Source organism: Symphalangus syndactylus, chromosome 2, assembly GCF_028878055.3.
Source record: "Symphalangus syndactylus isolate Jambi chromosome 2, NHGRI_mSymSyn1-v2.1_pri, whole genome shotgun sequence".
NCBI classification, from domain to species: domain Eukaryota; kingdom Metazoa; phylum Chordata; class Mammalia; order Primates; family Hylobatidae; genus Symphalangus; species Symphalangus syndactylus.
The window spans coordinates 40,336,876-40,354,283 of NC_072424.2; positions in this window are offsets into that span (position 1 = coordinate 40,336,876).

The window sequence follows — 17,408 nt, forward strand, 5'->3', positions numbered from 1 at the left end:
TCACCTTTCCCCAGTTATCATCGTTACAGGGGGTCACAGCCAATCTGTAGTCCGTGTCCTATGTCTCCTCTGAGAGGGCGTCTGGAGCCGCCAACCTCATCCTGCCCACCTGGGAGCCACTGTATGCCCCATTAACTGGGCTGCTCCTTCCCACTTAGATTCAGATTAGGAATAGAAGGAGCTGGTATTCTGTCCTGTCTTCAGAAACAATTAAGATGAAAAAGGATCTCAAGCAGCTGCATAGAAAGGTCTGCTTCAGCACCGGGTGTTCACGCGTCCACGAGAGTCGCGGTGCCAACGGTAGCATCCCAGGAGGGAGCTTTATGATTTCCAGAACGAGAGACTCTATAATTGATACTAGGAGACAGCATAGGCGATTGTAATTGATTAAGTGAAGTGCTTAAACAGAACGATCACAGTCTAATTATCGTTCACTGCTGACTCAAGGGATCCTCTATTGTTAGAAAAGAAAACAATCTGGCTTCTCCCTAGTCCTTCTGAGGAACCGAGTGGAAAGCGGTAGCGATTGCAAGGCAGGAATCAGGGCAAGAAGAGGGGCAGTAAAACAGGCTCTTGTCCCTGGCCTGCAAGCTGGTGTTTTTTTCTGCCCAGGGTCCTTTCTCCTTTTATTGGTACCACACTTCACTTTCCCTTTGAGGAACCCCCCACCCATTCTGGGACTTGGTCGGACTCTCAAAGTGTCCCCTTACCACCTGCATCCCTGTTCCCCCAGAGGCCTGGCACAGAACCTCATCTGGCCCAGTCAGGCCATTTTACTGGCAGCAACCTGGCTCAACTAGTCTTTCATTCCAGCTAATAACCAGGTCTCCTGGGCCGTTGGTCTGCCTTTACCAGACTGGATTGTTTAGCTTTTCATATATCCCTCTGATAACTTCCTTTTTTGTTTAAATTAATCAAAGTCAATGTCTATCCTTTCTAAGCAATACAAGCTCTGATCCATATCATCCACAAGGTCCTGCTAGGAGAGATCTGAGGGGTGATTGGTAGTGAGGCTGCATCCCATGTCTCTGGCCAGGCAGGGCCCAGGAAACTAAGCCACTTTAGTGGAGGCATCACACAGGTCAGGACAATATTGAGTGGATTTACAGACCTCAGATATGGCCAAGTTCCAGCCGTAGTGGGCTGGGATCCATGAGGTCAGCAGATGGCTGACCACAGGAGTGGCCATTTCCCAGCCAACAGACGTAACACAGCAACGGGTCAGCTGCTCCAGCTTTGGGGTACTTGGCCCTCCCACAGCAAAAGTTTCAGCCTGTGGCTTATGTATTAGTTTCCTAGAACCACAATAACAAATTATTACACTCTGTGTGGCTTAAAACAGAAATCTATCCTCTCAGAGTATGGAGGCCAGAGGCCCAAAATCAAGGTGTCAGCAGAGCCAAGCTCCCTCTGAAGGCTCTAGGGGGAAAGCCCTTCCCAGCTACTTCCAGCTTCTGGTGGCTTTAGAAACTCTTTGTCTTGTGGCAGCATCATTCCAATCTCTGTCCATGTGTCTCAAATCTCTCTCTCCTTTCTCTTATAAAGATACCTGTCATTGGATTTAGGGTGCACCCTAAAACCAGGATGAACTAATTTCAAGTTCCTTAATTGTATCTGCAAAGACCATTTTACCAAATAAGGTCATCTTCACAGATTCTAGGAGTTAAGACTTAGACATATCTTATTTAGGCCACTATTCAGCCTTCTGATACAGCAGGTATCTGGGAATAGAATCAGCCTCTGCCTACCCCATATCTCCCCCGAACCCTCATCAGAGCCAGGCAGGACATCAAAACCCCAGAAAAGCAGGCTGCATCTCATAGGAGAGAGCCAGCACTGGAGAAGCCTGGTTGACTAAGAGACCAGCAGAGTTAGAGTTAGGTTAGAATAAACCAAGGCATAATTGTTGGGGTCATAACACAAGCTCAAACTATACCGTAGCTGAAGGACTATGGCCATGCCTGTCATTGCATCCAGCTTCCACACTTGCAGCATGGAGGTCCAGCAGATGTTTTTTATGATCCATGCTGTATCCACCTAGGTGGCTAATGCCCCAAAGCAACCCTCCACAAGAGAGGACACAAATGGAGAAAGAATTGGGAAATAAATGTCCCAGCCTCAAATCCTTTTGGGAAAAGTTTTAGTTGTATCCTTCCAAAGAGAGTCCCTAGTAGATAGATCCTCAATTACTCACTATAGTAACCAGCTCAATAACACATCTATTGGCTTTTCTCCCTTACTGGTATCATTCTTCTTTGTCCTTTACTTCTGCCTTCTGGAATGTTCTGCTACGTAAACAATTTGCACACTAGTCCTTATTTCAGGCACTGCCTTCAGGAGAACCCAAACTAATTCCATTGGTACCAAAGTGCACCCTCAGGACAGGATTCTGAAACTGGATTATTTACTGGTTCGCACAGCAAAATGATTGCATTAATGGTGGTAAGGGTGGGTGTTAAAACCCTTTGTACTATGTTACAGCTCACAAATGTTAAGGCTCTTGCCAGCAGTGTATTGGGATAACAAACAGAAGAGAAAATATTGGCTCATGCGATACTCTAGAACTTGAATATTGTGGTGGCAATGGTAATAATAAGGATAATGGAATTGAATGATTTTTTAAAATATTATCCTAGAAATATTACAGAAAGTAAACAACAGGCTCGGTCACCTACCAACTCAGCATTCCATGAAAGCCGGAAGCCCTCCCTGGAAGCATTTAAAGAGACTCTCATCCCTGTAGCCATGGGGGAGAGTGCTGAAAATTAGGCACAGGGTTTAATTGTAAGAGCGGTGAAACTGAAAAGGATTTGTATGCATTTTTAACTAGTTTCTTATGCTGAACCACGATAGGGAATAAATGGACCCTAAGATCTAGGATGACACACATAGGAGAATGGGTATGAGAACAATGAAACCTCAGATTCACTTGAAGCCTCTGGCCTGGCTGAGACATCCCCCTCTCTCTTATTCAAGAAGATCTTCCCACCTACAAGATCCAGCCCCTTGAATGGATACTATTCGAAGTCCTCAGCTGAGGTAGACACCTCACAAGATAATGCTTGTCCTCCTCAAGATCTGGCTTAATAAGAAAAAAAAGAGAGAAGACACAATAATACGAATGAAAAAAAAAAAAGGATATCCCTATAGACCCTAAGACATTAAAAATAAAATAAGAGAATGTTGAAAAAAAAACAAACCTATGCCTATAAATTTGAAAACTTAGGTAAAAGAGAGAAATTCCTTGAAAATCGCAAGCAGCCAAACTTTCATTTACATGAAAAATAGGTAACTCAGCCTGGTGTGGTGGCTCATGCCTGTAATCCCAGCACTCTGGGAGGCTGAGATGGGTGTATCACCTGAGGTCAGGAGTTCAAGACCAGCCTGGCCAGCATGGCGAAAACCCTGTCTCTACTGAAAATACAAAAATTAGCCAGGTGTGGTGGTACACAGCTGTAATCCCAGCTACTCGGGAGGCTGAGGCAGGAGAATTGCTCCAACCCAGGAGGCAGAGAGGTTGCGGTGAGCCAAGATCATGGCACCACACTCCAGCCTGGTGACAGAGTGAGACTCCATCTCAAAAAAAAAAAAGAAAAAGAAAAAAGAAAAATAGGTAAGTAATCCTAGATATACTAAGACATTCACAGTAAAAAGTCTTCCAACAAAGGGAACCACAGGCTCAGATGGATTCACTGGAAAATTCTCCTGAACATTTAAGGAAGCAATAATACCAATCCTACATAAACTCTTCAGAAAATAAACGAGGAGGAAACATTTCTACCTCTGGGAAGATGAAATAGAAGCACTTTTTTCTGTCTCTCCCACTAACTGGGAATTTAAGTATTAATACAACTAAAAATCTGGGGCATTATATATAAAATAAACATAAGGAGACCCTTAAAGGTGGAGAGAATAAGGCAACCCAGCTAGAGACCCTGGGGCCCAAGAAACAAATGACAGTGAGTTCTCTGGGTGTTATTTTTGCCTCTTGTATATCCTGGACTTATTGCTGAAGAGGCAAGCAACCTGGCTGCACCAATGTGCATAGACAAGAAAAACAAAGTGATCAGACAAAAACCTGCTCTCTCCAGCTAAAAGATCAGGAAAAGGGCAGCTTAGCAAGACAGAAAATGTTCAGATAATGACTGCTGTACTCTAGCCAGACATCACAGAAAAAACTATGGCTCTCTCCCCTACTTCCACCCCTGGCCAACACACATGTACACACACACACAAACACACACACACACACACACACGCACCAGCAAAGATCAAGCAAGGAGTCTGGACCTCCATTCTTTCCCAGCTATAACAGGCACCCAGTCCCTCCACTACAGTGGTATCAGAAAAGGTTGAGTAGGGAGCTGGGACTTCTATTCCCAGCAGGCGGTAATGAGCCTCTCTCCACCACTGATACCCTTGACAGTATCGGTGGAGCCTAATTTCCACTCCTACCCAGCAGTAATAAGGCACTTCTTCCCCTCCTCACCAGGGTGGTGTCAGATAAGGTCAGGACCTTCACTACCACCCAGTAATAATGAGGCCACCCCCTTCCTGTGGGGTCAGTGAAGGCCATGTAAGGAATAGTGACAAGAACTCCTACTCATCCTAGCCAGGGAAGTGTCAGGGAAGGCATAGTAGAAAACTAACCAGCCATTCCTACCCAGGAGTAATGAGAAGCTCTCCCCGTCATGGGTCAAGGGAGGCTGGATGGGGAACCTGGACTTATACCTCCATCTAGCAGTAACAAATGATGCCACTCTTCCCCTGATGGAGCAGTATCAGAGAAAGCTCATTAAAATAAAATGTTTAAACAATATCCAGAGTGTCATAACACCCAAAATGTCTAGGTTTTGATGAAAAATCACTCATCATGCTGAGAACCATGAAGCTCTCCAACTGAATGAAAAGGACCATCAGGAGATACGAACACTGACATATCACAGATGTTAGAATTTTCTGACAACAATTTTAAAGCAACCATCATAAAAATGTCTCAACAAATGATTACAAACACAGTTGAAACAAATAAAAAAAGAAAACAATCTTAGCAAAGAAATAAAAAGCCTCAGAGGAAGAAACATAGAAAATATAAAGAGGAACCAAAAGGAAATTTTAGAACATAAAAATACAATAACCAAAATTTGAAATCTCAATGGATGAGCTCAAGAACAGTATGTAGGAGACAAAGGAAAGAATCAATGCATTAAGAGATAGAGGAATAGACATTAACTAATCTAAACAATATACAGAAGATAGACTTCAAAAAAAGAAGAAGGATGAGCAAAGCCTCAGGGAACTGTAGGACTATAACAAAAGATCTAACATTCACCATTCTTGTCATCAGAGTCCTGGAAGCAGAGGGGAAAACAGGGCCTGAAAAAGCACTTGAAGAAATAGTTGCTGAAAATTTTTTAAATTTGGCAAAATACATAAACCTCTAAATTCAAGAAGATGAATAAATCCCAAATAGGATAAACCCAAGTACCTCCATACCAAGATACATCATAGTCAAAGTTCTGAAAACCAAAAACAAGGAAAATTACTGAAAGCAATGAGAGAGAAACGATACCTTACCTATAGGGGAAAACAATTTGAATGACAAAGGATTTCTCATCAGAAATCATGGAGGCCAGTGAGAAATGACACATTCTCAAGACAGAAAATAACTAAAAGAAAATACTGTCAACCCCAAATTCTATATCAGTCAAAAAAGTCCTTCAGGAATGGAGGGATAATCAAGATATTTTCAAGTGAAGTAAAACAGAGAATTTGTTGCCAGGGGACCTATCCTAAAAGAACGGCTAGCAGAAATTTTCTAAACACGAAGGAAATAATAAAAAGGAGAAATTTTGGAATGTCACAAAGAAAGAAAAAGAAACAGAAAAGCAAAGAGATGAATAAATACCCATTTTCCTTCTCTTCTTGAGCTCATCCATTGAGATTTCAAATTTTGATTACTGTATTTTTATTTTCTGAAATTTCCTTTTGATTCTTCTTTATATTTTCTAATTTTTTCTCTGAAGCTTTTTATGTTTTTGCTAAGACTGTTTTCTTTTTCATTTGTTTCAACTGTGTAATCATTTGTTGAGAAATTTTTATAATGGCTGCTTTAAAATCTTTGTCAGAAAATTCTAACATCTGTGATATTTCAGTGTTAGTGTCTCTTGATGGTCTTTTTCATTCAGTTTGAGGGCTTCCTGGTCCTCAGTATAATGAGTGATTCATCAAAGCCTAAAAATTTTGGGTACTATGTTATGACACTCTGGATACTGTTTAAACCTTTTGTTTTAATTGAGTTTCTCTGATACTGCTCCATCAGGGGAAGTGTGGCATCATTTGTTACTGCTAGGTGGGGGTATAAGTCCAGGTTCCCCATCCAGCAAAACACTGTTGTGGTTATAAATATTTAAGACAATTATAAATGCGGGAGGGGAAAGAGACATAAAAGGAGATTTGATTCCTCAGTTCACTCTAACTGGGAAAATGGCAATACCAGTAGACTACAATGAATTAGGTATATATAATGTAATACCTAAAGCAACCACTTAAAATAGCTTTGCAAACAGATACACTGAAAAACTGTATAGATTAATCAGCACTGAATTCTAAAATATATTCAATTAGCCCATAAAAAGACAGGAAACAAATGTACAAGCAAAAAACAGACAGAACAGAAAACAAAAATAAAATGGCAGACTGAAGGACAGATTTATCAATAATTACATTAAATGTAAATGGTCTAAATATACCAATTAAATTGCAGAGACTGGCAGAGTAGATTTAAAAACATGACATAACGATTATATATTCTGTCTACAAGAAACTTCAAATATAACAATATAGGGAGGTTAAAAGTAAATGATAGAAAAAGACATATCATGCAAGCATTAATCAAAAGAAAACAGGAGAGGCTATGTTATAATCAGATACAGTATATTTCAGAGCAAAGATAATGACCAAACACAGACAGGGACCTTACATAGTAATAAAAGTGTCAATCCACCAAAAAGACATAGTCCTAAATATGTATGTGCAGTACCACAAAGCTGAAAAATACATAAGACAAACACTGACAGAACTGAAATAAAAAATAAATAAATCCACAATTATAGTTGGAAACATTAACATTTCTCTTTTAACAATTGATAGAACAACTAGACAGAAAATCAACAGGATATAGAATTCAACAACAACATCAGCCAACAAGATCCAATTGACATTTTTTAGAACACTTCACCCAACAACCCAATAACAGCAGAATACACATTATTTTCTTTTTATGTCATGCATTTTTTTCCCATAGGTTATTGGTGAACAGGTGGTGTTTGGTTACATGAGTAAGTTCTTTAGTGGTGATTTGTGAGATTTTGGTGCATCTATCACCTAAGCAGTATACGCTGCTCTCTATTTGTAGTCTTTTGTCCCTCACTCCCTTGCCACTCTTTCCCCCTGAGTCCCCAAATTTCATTGTGTCATTCTTATGCCTTTGCATCCTCATAGCTTAGCTCCCACTTATGAGTGAGAACATACGATGTTTAGTTTTCCATTTCTGAGTTACTTCATAACAGTCTCCAGTCTCATCCAGGTCGCTGTGAATGCCATTAACTCATTACTGTTTACAGTTAAGTAGTATTCCATCATATATATATATATATATATACCGCAGTTTCTCTAAGCACTTGCTGATTGATGGCCATTTGGGTTGGTTCCAGGTTTTTGCAATTGTGAATCGTGCTGCTATAAACATGTGTGTGCAAGTGTCTTTTTCGTATAATGACTCCTTTTCCTCTGGGTAGATACCCAGTAGTTGGATTGCTGGATCAAATGGTAATTCTACTTTTAGTTCTTTAAGGAATCTCCACACTGTTTTCCGTAGTGGCTGTACTAGTTTACATTCCCACCAGCAGAGAATACACATTATTTTCAAGTGTCCCTGGAAAGTATACCAAGTTAGACCATGTCCTGGACCATAAAACAAACCTAACAGGCTGGGCGCGGGGCTCATGCCTGTAATCCCAGCACTTTGGGAGGTCGAGGCAGGCAGATCACGAGGTCAGGAAATCAAGGCCATCCTGGCCAACATGGTGAAACCTCGTCTCTACTAAAATACAAAAAATTAGCTGGGCATGGTGGCGTGCACCTGTAGTCCCAGCTACTCGGAAGGCTGAGGCAGGGGAATCGCTTGAACCCAGGAGGTGGAGGTGGCAGTGAGCCAAGATCATGCCACACTGCACTCCAGCCTGGTAACAGAGCAAGACTCTGTCTCAAAAACAAAAAAACAAAAAACAAACAAAACGAAACAAAACAAAAACCTAAACAAATTTAAAATAATTTAAATCACACAGAGTGTGTTATCTGACCACAATGGAATCAAATGGAAATCAATAAAAGAAATACAACTGAAAAACATCCTAACACTTGGAAATTAAACAACAAACTTCTAAATAATTCATGGGTCACAGAAGAAGTGTCAAGGGAAATTTTAAAATGCTTTGAAGTGAATGAAAATGAAAATACAACATATCAAAACTTGTGAGACAGAGATAAAGCAGTGTTGAAAGGAGAATGTATAGCACTAAATGCTTACACTAAAAAAGAGGGAAAGTCTCAAATTAATCATCTAATTTCCCACTTTAAGCACATAAAAACACAAAATAAACAATAAACACTGTTTTAACAGAAGAAAGCAATAATAAAGATATGAGCAGAAATCAATGAAATTGAAAACAAAAACAATAGAGAAAATCAATAAAACAAAAAGCCAATTCTTCCAAAAGACCAATAAAATTGACAGTCCTCTATCAAGATTGACAAAGAAAAAGAGAGAAGATGCAAATTACTGGTATCAGGAATGAAGTAAGGGATATAATTAAAGACCCTGCACGCATCAAAAGAGTAATGAAAGAGTGCTATAAATAACTCTACACACATAAATTTGACAACTGAAGTGAAATGTACCTGCAGGTAACATCCATAAATAATGGTCAAAGACTGAAAGCTTTTCCCTTGAGATTGAGAGCAACGTGGGGACGTTCGCTGTCCTTCCTTTTCATCTTAAATACTGGAGGGCCTAGAAAGTGCAATCAGGCAAGGAAAAGACATGAAAGGCACATGAGTGGGAAAAGTGAAATAAAACTTTCTAGTCACAGATAACACGCTTTTCTATGTAGAAAAGTCCAAAGAAAATACAAGTTACTAGAAATGAATTTAGCAATTTCACAGAAAATATATAGTCACTACAAAAGAAGTCGATTGCATTTTTATGTACTAGCAATAACCAATCAGAAATTTTTAAAAATTTTAAGCACCATTTACAATATTACCAAAATATGTAATACTCAGGCATAAGTCTTAAAAAATTATGTTTCGTGTGGAATCTTTATGCTGAAAACTACAAATCACTGATAAAAGAAATCAAAGACCAAACTTTGTTCACAAATTGGAAGACCCAATTTTCTTAAAATGTCATCTCTCCTCAAACTCATCTATAAATTCAGTGTAATCCCAATGAAAAAATCCCAGCAGTTTTTTTTTAATAAATTGACAAGCTGAAATATATATATGGAAAGACATTCTAAAATGTATATGGAGGCTGGGCGTGGTGACTCACGCCTGTAATCCCGGCACTTTGGGAGGCTGAGGTGAGCGGAACACTTCAGGTCAAGAGTTCAAGACCAGCCTGGCCAACATGGCAAAACCCTATCTCTACTAAAAATACAAAAACTAGTTGGGCATGGTGGTGCACACCTGTTGCCCCAGCTACTCGGGAGGCTGAGGCAGGAGAATTGCTTGAACTCAGGAGGCAGAGGTTGCAGTGAGCCAAGGTTGCACCATTGCACTCTAGCCTGGGCAACAGAGTGAGACTTTGTCTTAAAAATAAATAAATAAATAAATAAACAAACAAATAAAATATATGTGGAAAGGCAAAGGAGCTAGAATAAACAAACCAATTTTGAAAAAGAACCAAGTTGGAGGACTCACACTATCTGATGTAAGACTTACATGGAATTATAATAACCAACATGGTGTGATACTGGTGAAAAAACAGGCCGTAGGCCAGTGGAACAGAATAGAGTACAGATGGCACACTGTAGCACAGGGCAGAGTCAGGCACTTTCCTCATTACGGAGGAAAGGTAGCACCGTCTGTGCCTTGAGAGGTGGCAGCTTCAGGAGCTGCTAACCCCCTGGCGTGGACAGCAGCATTTTTTTGCAGTGGGCACTAGCCACAAATACTTGAAAAGTTTTTTTACAAAGCTTCTTAGGTAATGAACATCAAGTGTTGGGGAGGGGAGGGTGCAAAGCTGGGTGGGAAGATTATGGAAGATGCTGCAATCTAGCTGTGGCTTATAGCCTGCTTTATGAGTACATGTTGGCCACCCTTGAAAACTCCTAGATGCAAACTGAGTGAGAATTTGATTGGAGCAGTGGGTGGGGGGCATGGTGCTGGAAGCGCTCTCCGAATAGTAGAGACAAGAACCCGGAAAATATGGCCATTATCATTAGTGTGACCCCAGAACTGTCCTGGAGCCTGGGAAACTTGGGCTATGTTGACTTTTCTGGACCCCCAAAGTGGCTACATAAATCATGTGTGCTCAATAAATATGTGCTGAATGAATAAGTGAATGAATGATCTCATCTATACAAATAGATTTCACTGGTTTATGTAATTCATATAGTGATATGAACATAATCCATGACTTAAACCGAGGGCAGGAACCGGGTCTTTCTCTCTTGATGTCCCCATAGTGCCTAGTCAAGTGTTTTCTGTACAGATACAATGGCTCCATGCCCAAGACTTAGCACAGAGCAACACCCATCTTGAATGAGACACATTCACCTATTAGCTCTGATGTAAGAATCCTTGCCAGAGGCCTAAGGCATTACCCCAAGTTCCCGTCACACCACCTCACCACAGTGACAGCAATTCAGAGTGCTGGCGAGCAGAAGCTTGTGCTCATTAATTGGTAATGAAGAGGAAATTATTTCTCCTCCGAAGTTATGTTTCTGCTGATATCTTGGTGAAATTCCTTCTCTCCCACCTTGTTTATTAGTATGAAATGCTAAAAAGAGACATCATTTATCTACATTTTTTTCTGGATGGATCAGTCAACACTTTAGAGGTCAAGCTGTCCTAAGAAAAGTGGTTTTCGGCCGGGCACGGTGGCTCACGCTTGTAATCCCAGCACTTTGGGAGGCCAAGGCGGGCGGATCACGAGGTCAGGAGATCGAGACCACGGTGAAACCCCGTCTGTAGTCCCAGCTACTCGGAGAGGCTGAGGCAGGAGAATGGCGTGAACCTGGGAGGCGGAGCTTGCAGTGAGCCGAGATTGTGCCACTGCACTCCAGCCTGGGCGACAGAGCGAGACTCCGTCTCAAAAAAAAAAAAAAAAGAAAGAAAAGAAAAGTGGTTTTCAGTTAATGGCTAGGAAATGAAGCTTTTCTTGTCCTTTCTGAGCACTCCTTCTTCTTCTTCTTCTTCTTCCTCTTCTTCTTCTTCTTCTTCTTCTTCTTCTTCTTCTTCTTCTTCTTCTTCTTCTTCTTCTTCTTCTTCTTCTTCTTCTTCCTCTTCCTCCTCTTCTTCTTCTTCCTCTTCCTCTTCCTCTTCTTCTTCTTCTCCTTCTCCTTCTCCTTCTTCTTCTACTTCTTCTCTTTTGTAAACAAATCAACAACCTTGCAGCTATTTAACTCTTTTTTTGGCCACAAAGACATATCCAGAATGGTCTATGATGAAGAATGATATATCCAGAATGGCCCAAGACGAAGAATTATCTCTGGAACTCTGGATCCACTGTGAATTATGGAAGCCAGAACCAACTCCAAGAAGGAGGAGAAGGCATTTGTAACAGGCTCCGGGTCTCTTCTGCCTGCCCAGAGCTGGGCATCAATGACACCTTTTGGCCAGCTGGTCTCTGGGAAGATCTCAGACTTCAGTCTGACGTTCACAGTAGCACTGACTTTTGTGGTGTTGAATAGATGTTGAAATTCCCATCATGCAGGAAGATTCTGTCAGAATCTAGATGTTGGCCTGACCTCCCCTTCCTGACCCAGCAGAGGTAGGGCCCCCTGAAGACAACAAGAGGAATTCCCACCACCACAATGATGGGCTCCTTGGGGACATGGAGGTCCTTATATCTAAGCAGACATGGCTCTCCCACTCCACCATGAAGAGGTTGGAATCCATTTGGAAATAACTGGGATGTAGAAGGCTGTGCTTCCCAAAAACTGTGCTTCCCCAAAACTCAGCCTGACATCTGTGGAAGAGGTTCCTCAGAATGCAAGAGGGCTCCTGCCTTCCAGACAGGTCTGGGACTCCAAGGAGAATGGCACCTGCAGGGCTCCAGACTCGGTCAGACCAAACATTGTCCAAAGGTGTGGTCTAGAAAAGAGGTTTCAGATGGTAGCAGGCACTAGAATTATCTGGAGGATGTGTTAGAACACAGATGCTGGGCCCCATCTCCACCAGGTTTCTGATTCAGTAGCTCTGTGGTGGGGCCTAAGAATTGGCATTTCAAACACAGTCCTGGGCCATGCTGATGTTGCTGAGCCAGGACCACACTCGAAGAGCTGCTGGACTAGAAGTGGGGGTTGCTCTGCTGCCCTCCTGCTCTGTCTGGTGGCATCTGAACAGGCTCATCAGACTCAGCCCTGGCTTCTGATAGGGCTTGTCCTTCTCCTCTCCACCCTCAGTCCTGACTTCTGGCTTGGTCTTTGATAACACTTTGGTGCCAATGGCTCTACATCTCGCTCCTGGCTCTCTGGCTCTGGTCTTGGCTCAGGTCCTGCTTGATCCAGGGATCTCCCTTGACCTCTATGTCAGGTCCCCTGCCTCTCTGCCCCTCCAAGTCAGGTCAAGGGAATTCCCCTCCAGGACAGCTCTTGGCTCTCCCTTCCCGGTTCCTGGAAGCTAAAGATGAGCTGGTTACATGAAAATTAACCTTTGGAATCTGTCACTCCCAGTCTTGAATGATCATACATTCTGGCTGGTAGATAAAACCAGTTCCTAACAAACAGTCTTTCAAATGTTTACAAAGCTCTACATCAACAAACCAAGACCAGGTCAGGCATAGTGGCTCATGCCTGTAATCCCAGCACTTTGGGAGGTCGAGGCAGGCGGATCACTTGATATCAGGAGTTCGAGACCAGCCTGGCCAACATGGTGAAAACCCATCTCTACTAATAATACAAAAATTAGCCGGACACAGTGGCATACACCTGTAATCCCAGCTACTCAGGAGGCTGCGGCAGGAGAATTGCTTGAACCTGGGAGGGGAAGTTTGCAGTAAGCCAAGATCATACCACTGCACTCCAGCCTGGGCGACAGAGCAAGACTTCATCTAAAAAAAAAAAGAAAAAAGAAAAACTAAGATAATACAAGACCGAAGATATCTGTGTTAAGTTCACGTGTACCTCTCTTTAATCAACACCTCTGTTCCTGAAATTATTTCCCATGGAATATCTCAATTAATTCCAGACATAATTCACAAATAGTGGATTTAGGGTTGGGAGTGGCTCCTAACACTTAAGCATTCAGTTTGGCTATGCCCTCAAATAGTCAGTGATCTTCCCAAAGGGGCCAAGAAGAGGCAAAGCCCTGGGCTAGGAAGAACATTGTTCTCCTGCAAAGAGAACACAATAGCCTGCGAAGTTCCCAGGCTAGCCCACTAAGGCCTATTGACCTCATCCGCCATGGGAGATGCAACACAGTTACTACAGCAGTGGCTTTAAAGGACCCAGGAAAACAGCATAGAACAAGAAATGTCTTTTAATTTAACTTGATTGGTGTTGCTTAAGGAAAAAGGGGTTCAATTACTGGCAAGTGAGAAGGTCAGTGCAGACTTGCACGAGCTCCTGAAGGGACCTCCGGGGCTGCGTGGCTGTGGCACTGAGTCTTCATTCCGCCTCATTTCCCCCCAGAACTTATGACTTTAATTTACCTGAATAGAAGCACATCCAGGCGCTGCACCTGTGTCCAGCTGCTGAGACAGGGAAAGTGGGAGTCTGCAGGTGGCATTGGGGGTGGAGGGGGAAGAGGAAAATTGGCAGGGGGAGATATATTCTTAAGGGAACTGGAGAGGGGTTGGAGGTGAGTTTAGAAAGGGTGTGTGGCCAGGAGGGAGAGGGGGGAAGGAGAGAGAGGGTGGGGAAGGCAGCAGGGCAGGAAGAGGTCCTGAAGGAAGAGAGGAAGAGCAGGAGGAGGAGGAGGAGGAGGGGGTGGGGAGGAGGAGCAGGGGGAGAGGACAGCCAGGACACCGAGCTTCCCCAGGCAAGGAGGATTTACATATGAGAAATGGGGTGACAGCATGTGTCTTCCTGAGGGGCAGGAAGAGACTCTGGGGAAGAAATGTGCATTGAGCGATTGATCTTATAGAGTCCAAACATCTCTGGGAATTCAGGGCATTTGTGCTGGGATTCCTGGAGGTGGTAGTGGGGAATCTGAGTCCTGTTCTCTGCCTTTCAGCAGCTTACAGCTTATTAAACTCCTTCCTGTCCCCTCACCCCAACCCCCTTATCAGTTCCTGTCCACCCCACCTCCTACAAAAAGGTATGACTGTGAAGCGTAAACCAGCTCAGGACAGTACCTGGCAAGATTAAGATTCCTGTAGCCCAACTCTAACCAAATCCCACTCCTACCCCAACCCTTTTGGAAAGCTGCAGCGGCCCCTCCTACCTGCCAAGCTAAGGCCCTTGCTCAGGTGACTCACAGCTCTCTAAAGGTAACCTGGCTGGGCTGCTCCCTTTTCAACCCTCTCCCTGCCAGCATCTTCGACCTGAGCCCAGACCAAATGCCTCTGCCTTCCTCTCCCCCCTCGCCCACGCCCCGCACTGGGGGCATCCTCTCCTCTCTTTCAGCCACAGAGCATTGTGTGTGACCCTAAGGAGGCTCAGTGACTGAGTAGCCCCCTCACTCTCCCCGAGGGCCCACCTCTGAGCCACATTCCCACCTTCATGTCACATCCGCTGCCCACCCCATACACACATACACACAATCCCACTTCCATGCTGCCCTTAGACCTGGGCAAGCGTCCCTGCTCTGGTCCTCCTGCTACAGAGGGCATCACTGTGGCTCTTGTCAATTATGCCCCCCACCCCCGCCCTGTCACAGGGCAAGGAACTTCCACTCGATTTCCAAACCCATGCTCTTGGAATTCTTTGCCCAGGAGGCCGGAGCCCACTTCTAGCCCTTCCTCTTGAGTGCAGCCTGTGCCTGTGCCAGAGTGTGCACCCAGGCACGGGGCAGCCACAGGACAGCTGTCTGTGGGAGGTCTGAACAGAGCCAAGGGTGTTGCATGTCTTTGTCACAGCAGAAGGCCCCTTGCTGTGTGGGATGGGGCAGAATATGGTGCAGAGGGGCCCACCAGGGTGCAAGGCCAGAGGCAGACACTCTTGTCATAGTGTGTTCCATATAGAACTCCAAGGAGTAGAAAGTTCTGAATGCAAACCTGACCTTCCAGGTCTTTCCAAAGGTGTATTTGTCAAGGTAGGAGGATAGACCATGATTGATTTAACAATTGATTCATTTGGTTGATGGCTTTAAAATACTTGACTCATGGCGTAAGGCCTCCCTTGAGTCTTGCCCTGGGCCCTGCAAATGCTGGGGTGGGCCTGTCCAGCTCGGTACTTGATTGACTTATGCGGGGTTTCTGAAGCTTTCACAGAATAGGGGAGAGGGTGACTTTGCCTATCACAAACCCAAACTTCCCAGAATTTCTTTTTAACCAGCTCTTCTCTTCCCCCAAATTTCCTCTCCTTACTGCAACCAGCTCATCTCTCCTTTCTCCCTAGAAACCATATCCTTGACTAGCCCCTCCAGCCTTCCTAGATCCACCCTCCCCACTCCCCCAACTTCGTGATCTTACAAAACCCCCTCAGCTCCCATCCTCTCCCTGAACAAAAGCCCTGTTCCTGGATAAACAGCTCTCAATAAAGGAGAAGCCTGTCCTTGGCCAAAATGGCTTGTTCTCCCCATTTGTCCTACTTTCTGTTATCACAATCTACGGTCTATCAAGCTATGTCTTTGAGTCATCTCTCTCACTAGACGGTGAGCTCCTTGAGGGCAAACCCTGTGTCTGGTTTGGCTCTGTGACTCTTCCAGCACCTTCTACTTTGAGAGCATTCATGCAAGTTTTCATGGGAGATGTCATGGAGGAGTTGGAATCTGAGTTAGGCCTGAAGGGTAGGTAGAATATGGAAAATGAAGTGAGTAGAGGCAACAGGAGATTCCTCCTCTCCTGTGGGCAGTAGTGAGCAATTAAAGATTCTTGAGCTAGAGCAAGACAACACTTTAGAAAGACTGACGTCAGGAACAGTGAGATGCAGGGAAAAACTGAGAGCAGTTTGGGGGCTGTTGCCACAGCACTGAATGTTAGAGGAGGCAAGAATGCAACGGCAGGACAAACAGATGCAGGAGGCAGTACCTTAGGCACAGCAAAATAACTTACCCAAGGCCACATAATTCAGAAGCAGAGCTAGAACTCAGGTTGCCCACTTTTTAAAGCTGTACAATTTCCTCCATACTGAGTCACAGAGGAGATGAGGCTAGAACTGAGTCCTGAAGGCTGCTGAGGAGGAAGTTTGCCAGCAGGCATGGGCACTGGGCACTCCACCAGGTTCACTACTAGGTTCACCCAGGTGCACCCTGGAGGCCACCGCTTTCTGCAGGAGATTCTGTCCTTCCCACTTGGGAGGAAAGTACAGACCCTGACTTAGGCAGAAAGGGAGGGTTGAGAAGCACCCCATGGGGAAGAGATGCATGTTAGCTCCTTTCCCTGGGAGGAGGCAGGGAGAGGTGATGCTTACATACTCAAGTCCCTGGGTACTGGCTGAGGGATGAGGGGAGCTGCGGTAACTCCAGACACCTGCATAGTGCTTCACGGCTTCCACAGCCTCGTAAAGTGTTATTCCTGACCACCCCACTTTCCCACCTCTCTACCCAGTGTATCGGATCCACCTTTCAAGGCACTTCTGGGAAGGTTTCAACCCTCAGACTTCCCTGCTCGGCATCCACACAGCCCTGTGCTTTCGCTGTCATTGATCACTTGCTCCCGTCTGCAGATTACAGCTGTGTGATGTTGGCCAAGTCACTTAACCCCTTTGTGTCCCAGTTTCATTGTGTAAGCAGGAGATGATGAAAGCATTGTCCACCGGTTTTTCGACCCCAGCCAGCCATGATGATGATAATGGTGATGATGCCTTGTCCTGTTGGTTGACTGTGGCTCTGTCTCCCCCACCACTCTGCAAATTCCTTGAGGACAAGATAGGAATCACCTCTGGCTTGTCTGTATCGCCTTGGGGACCAGAAACCGGCACACACTACTAGGTCCATTTATTCAATCCGTGAGCACTTCTAGAGCACTTGCTATGTGCCAAGCTCTGTGACAGGAGCTGGGTTTAGAGATAAATAAG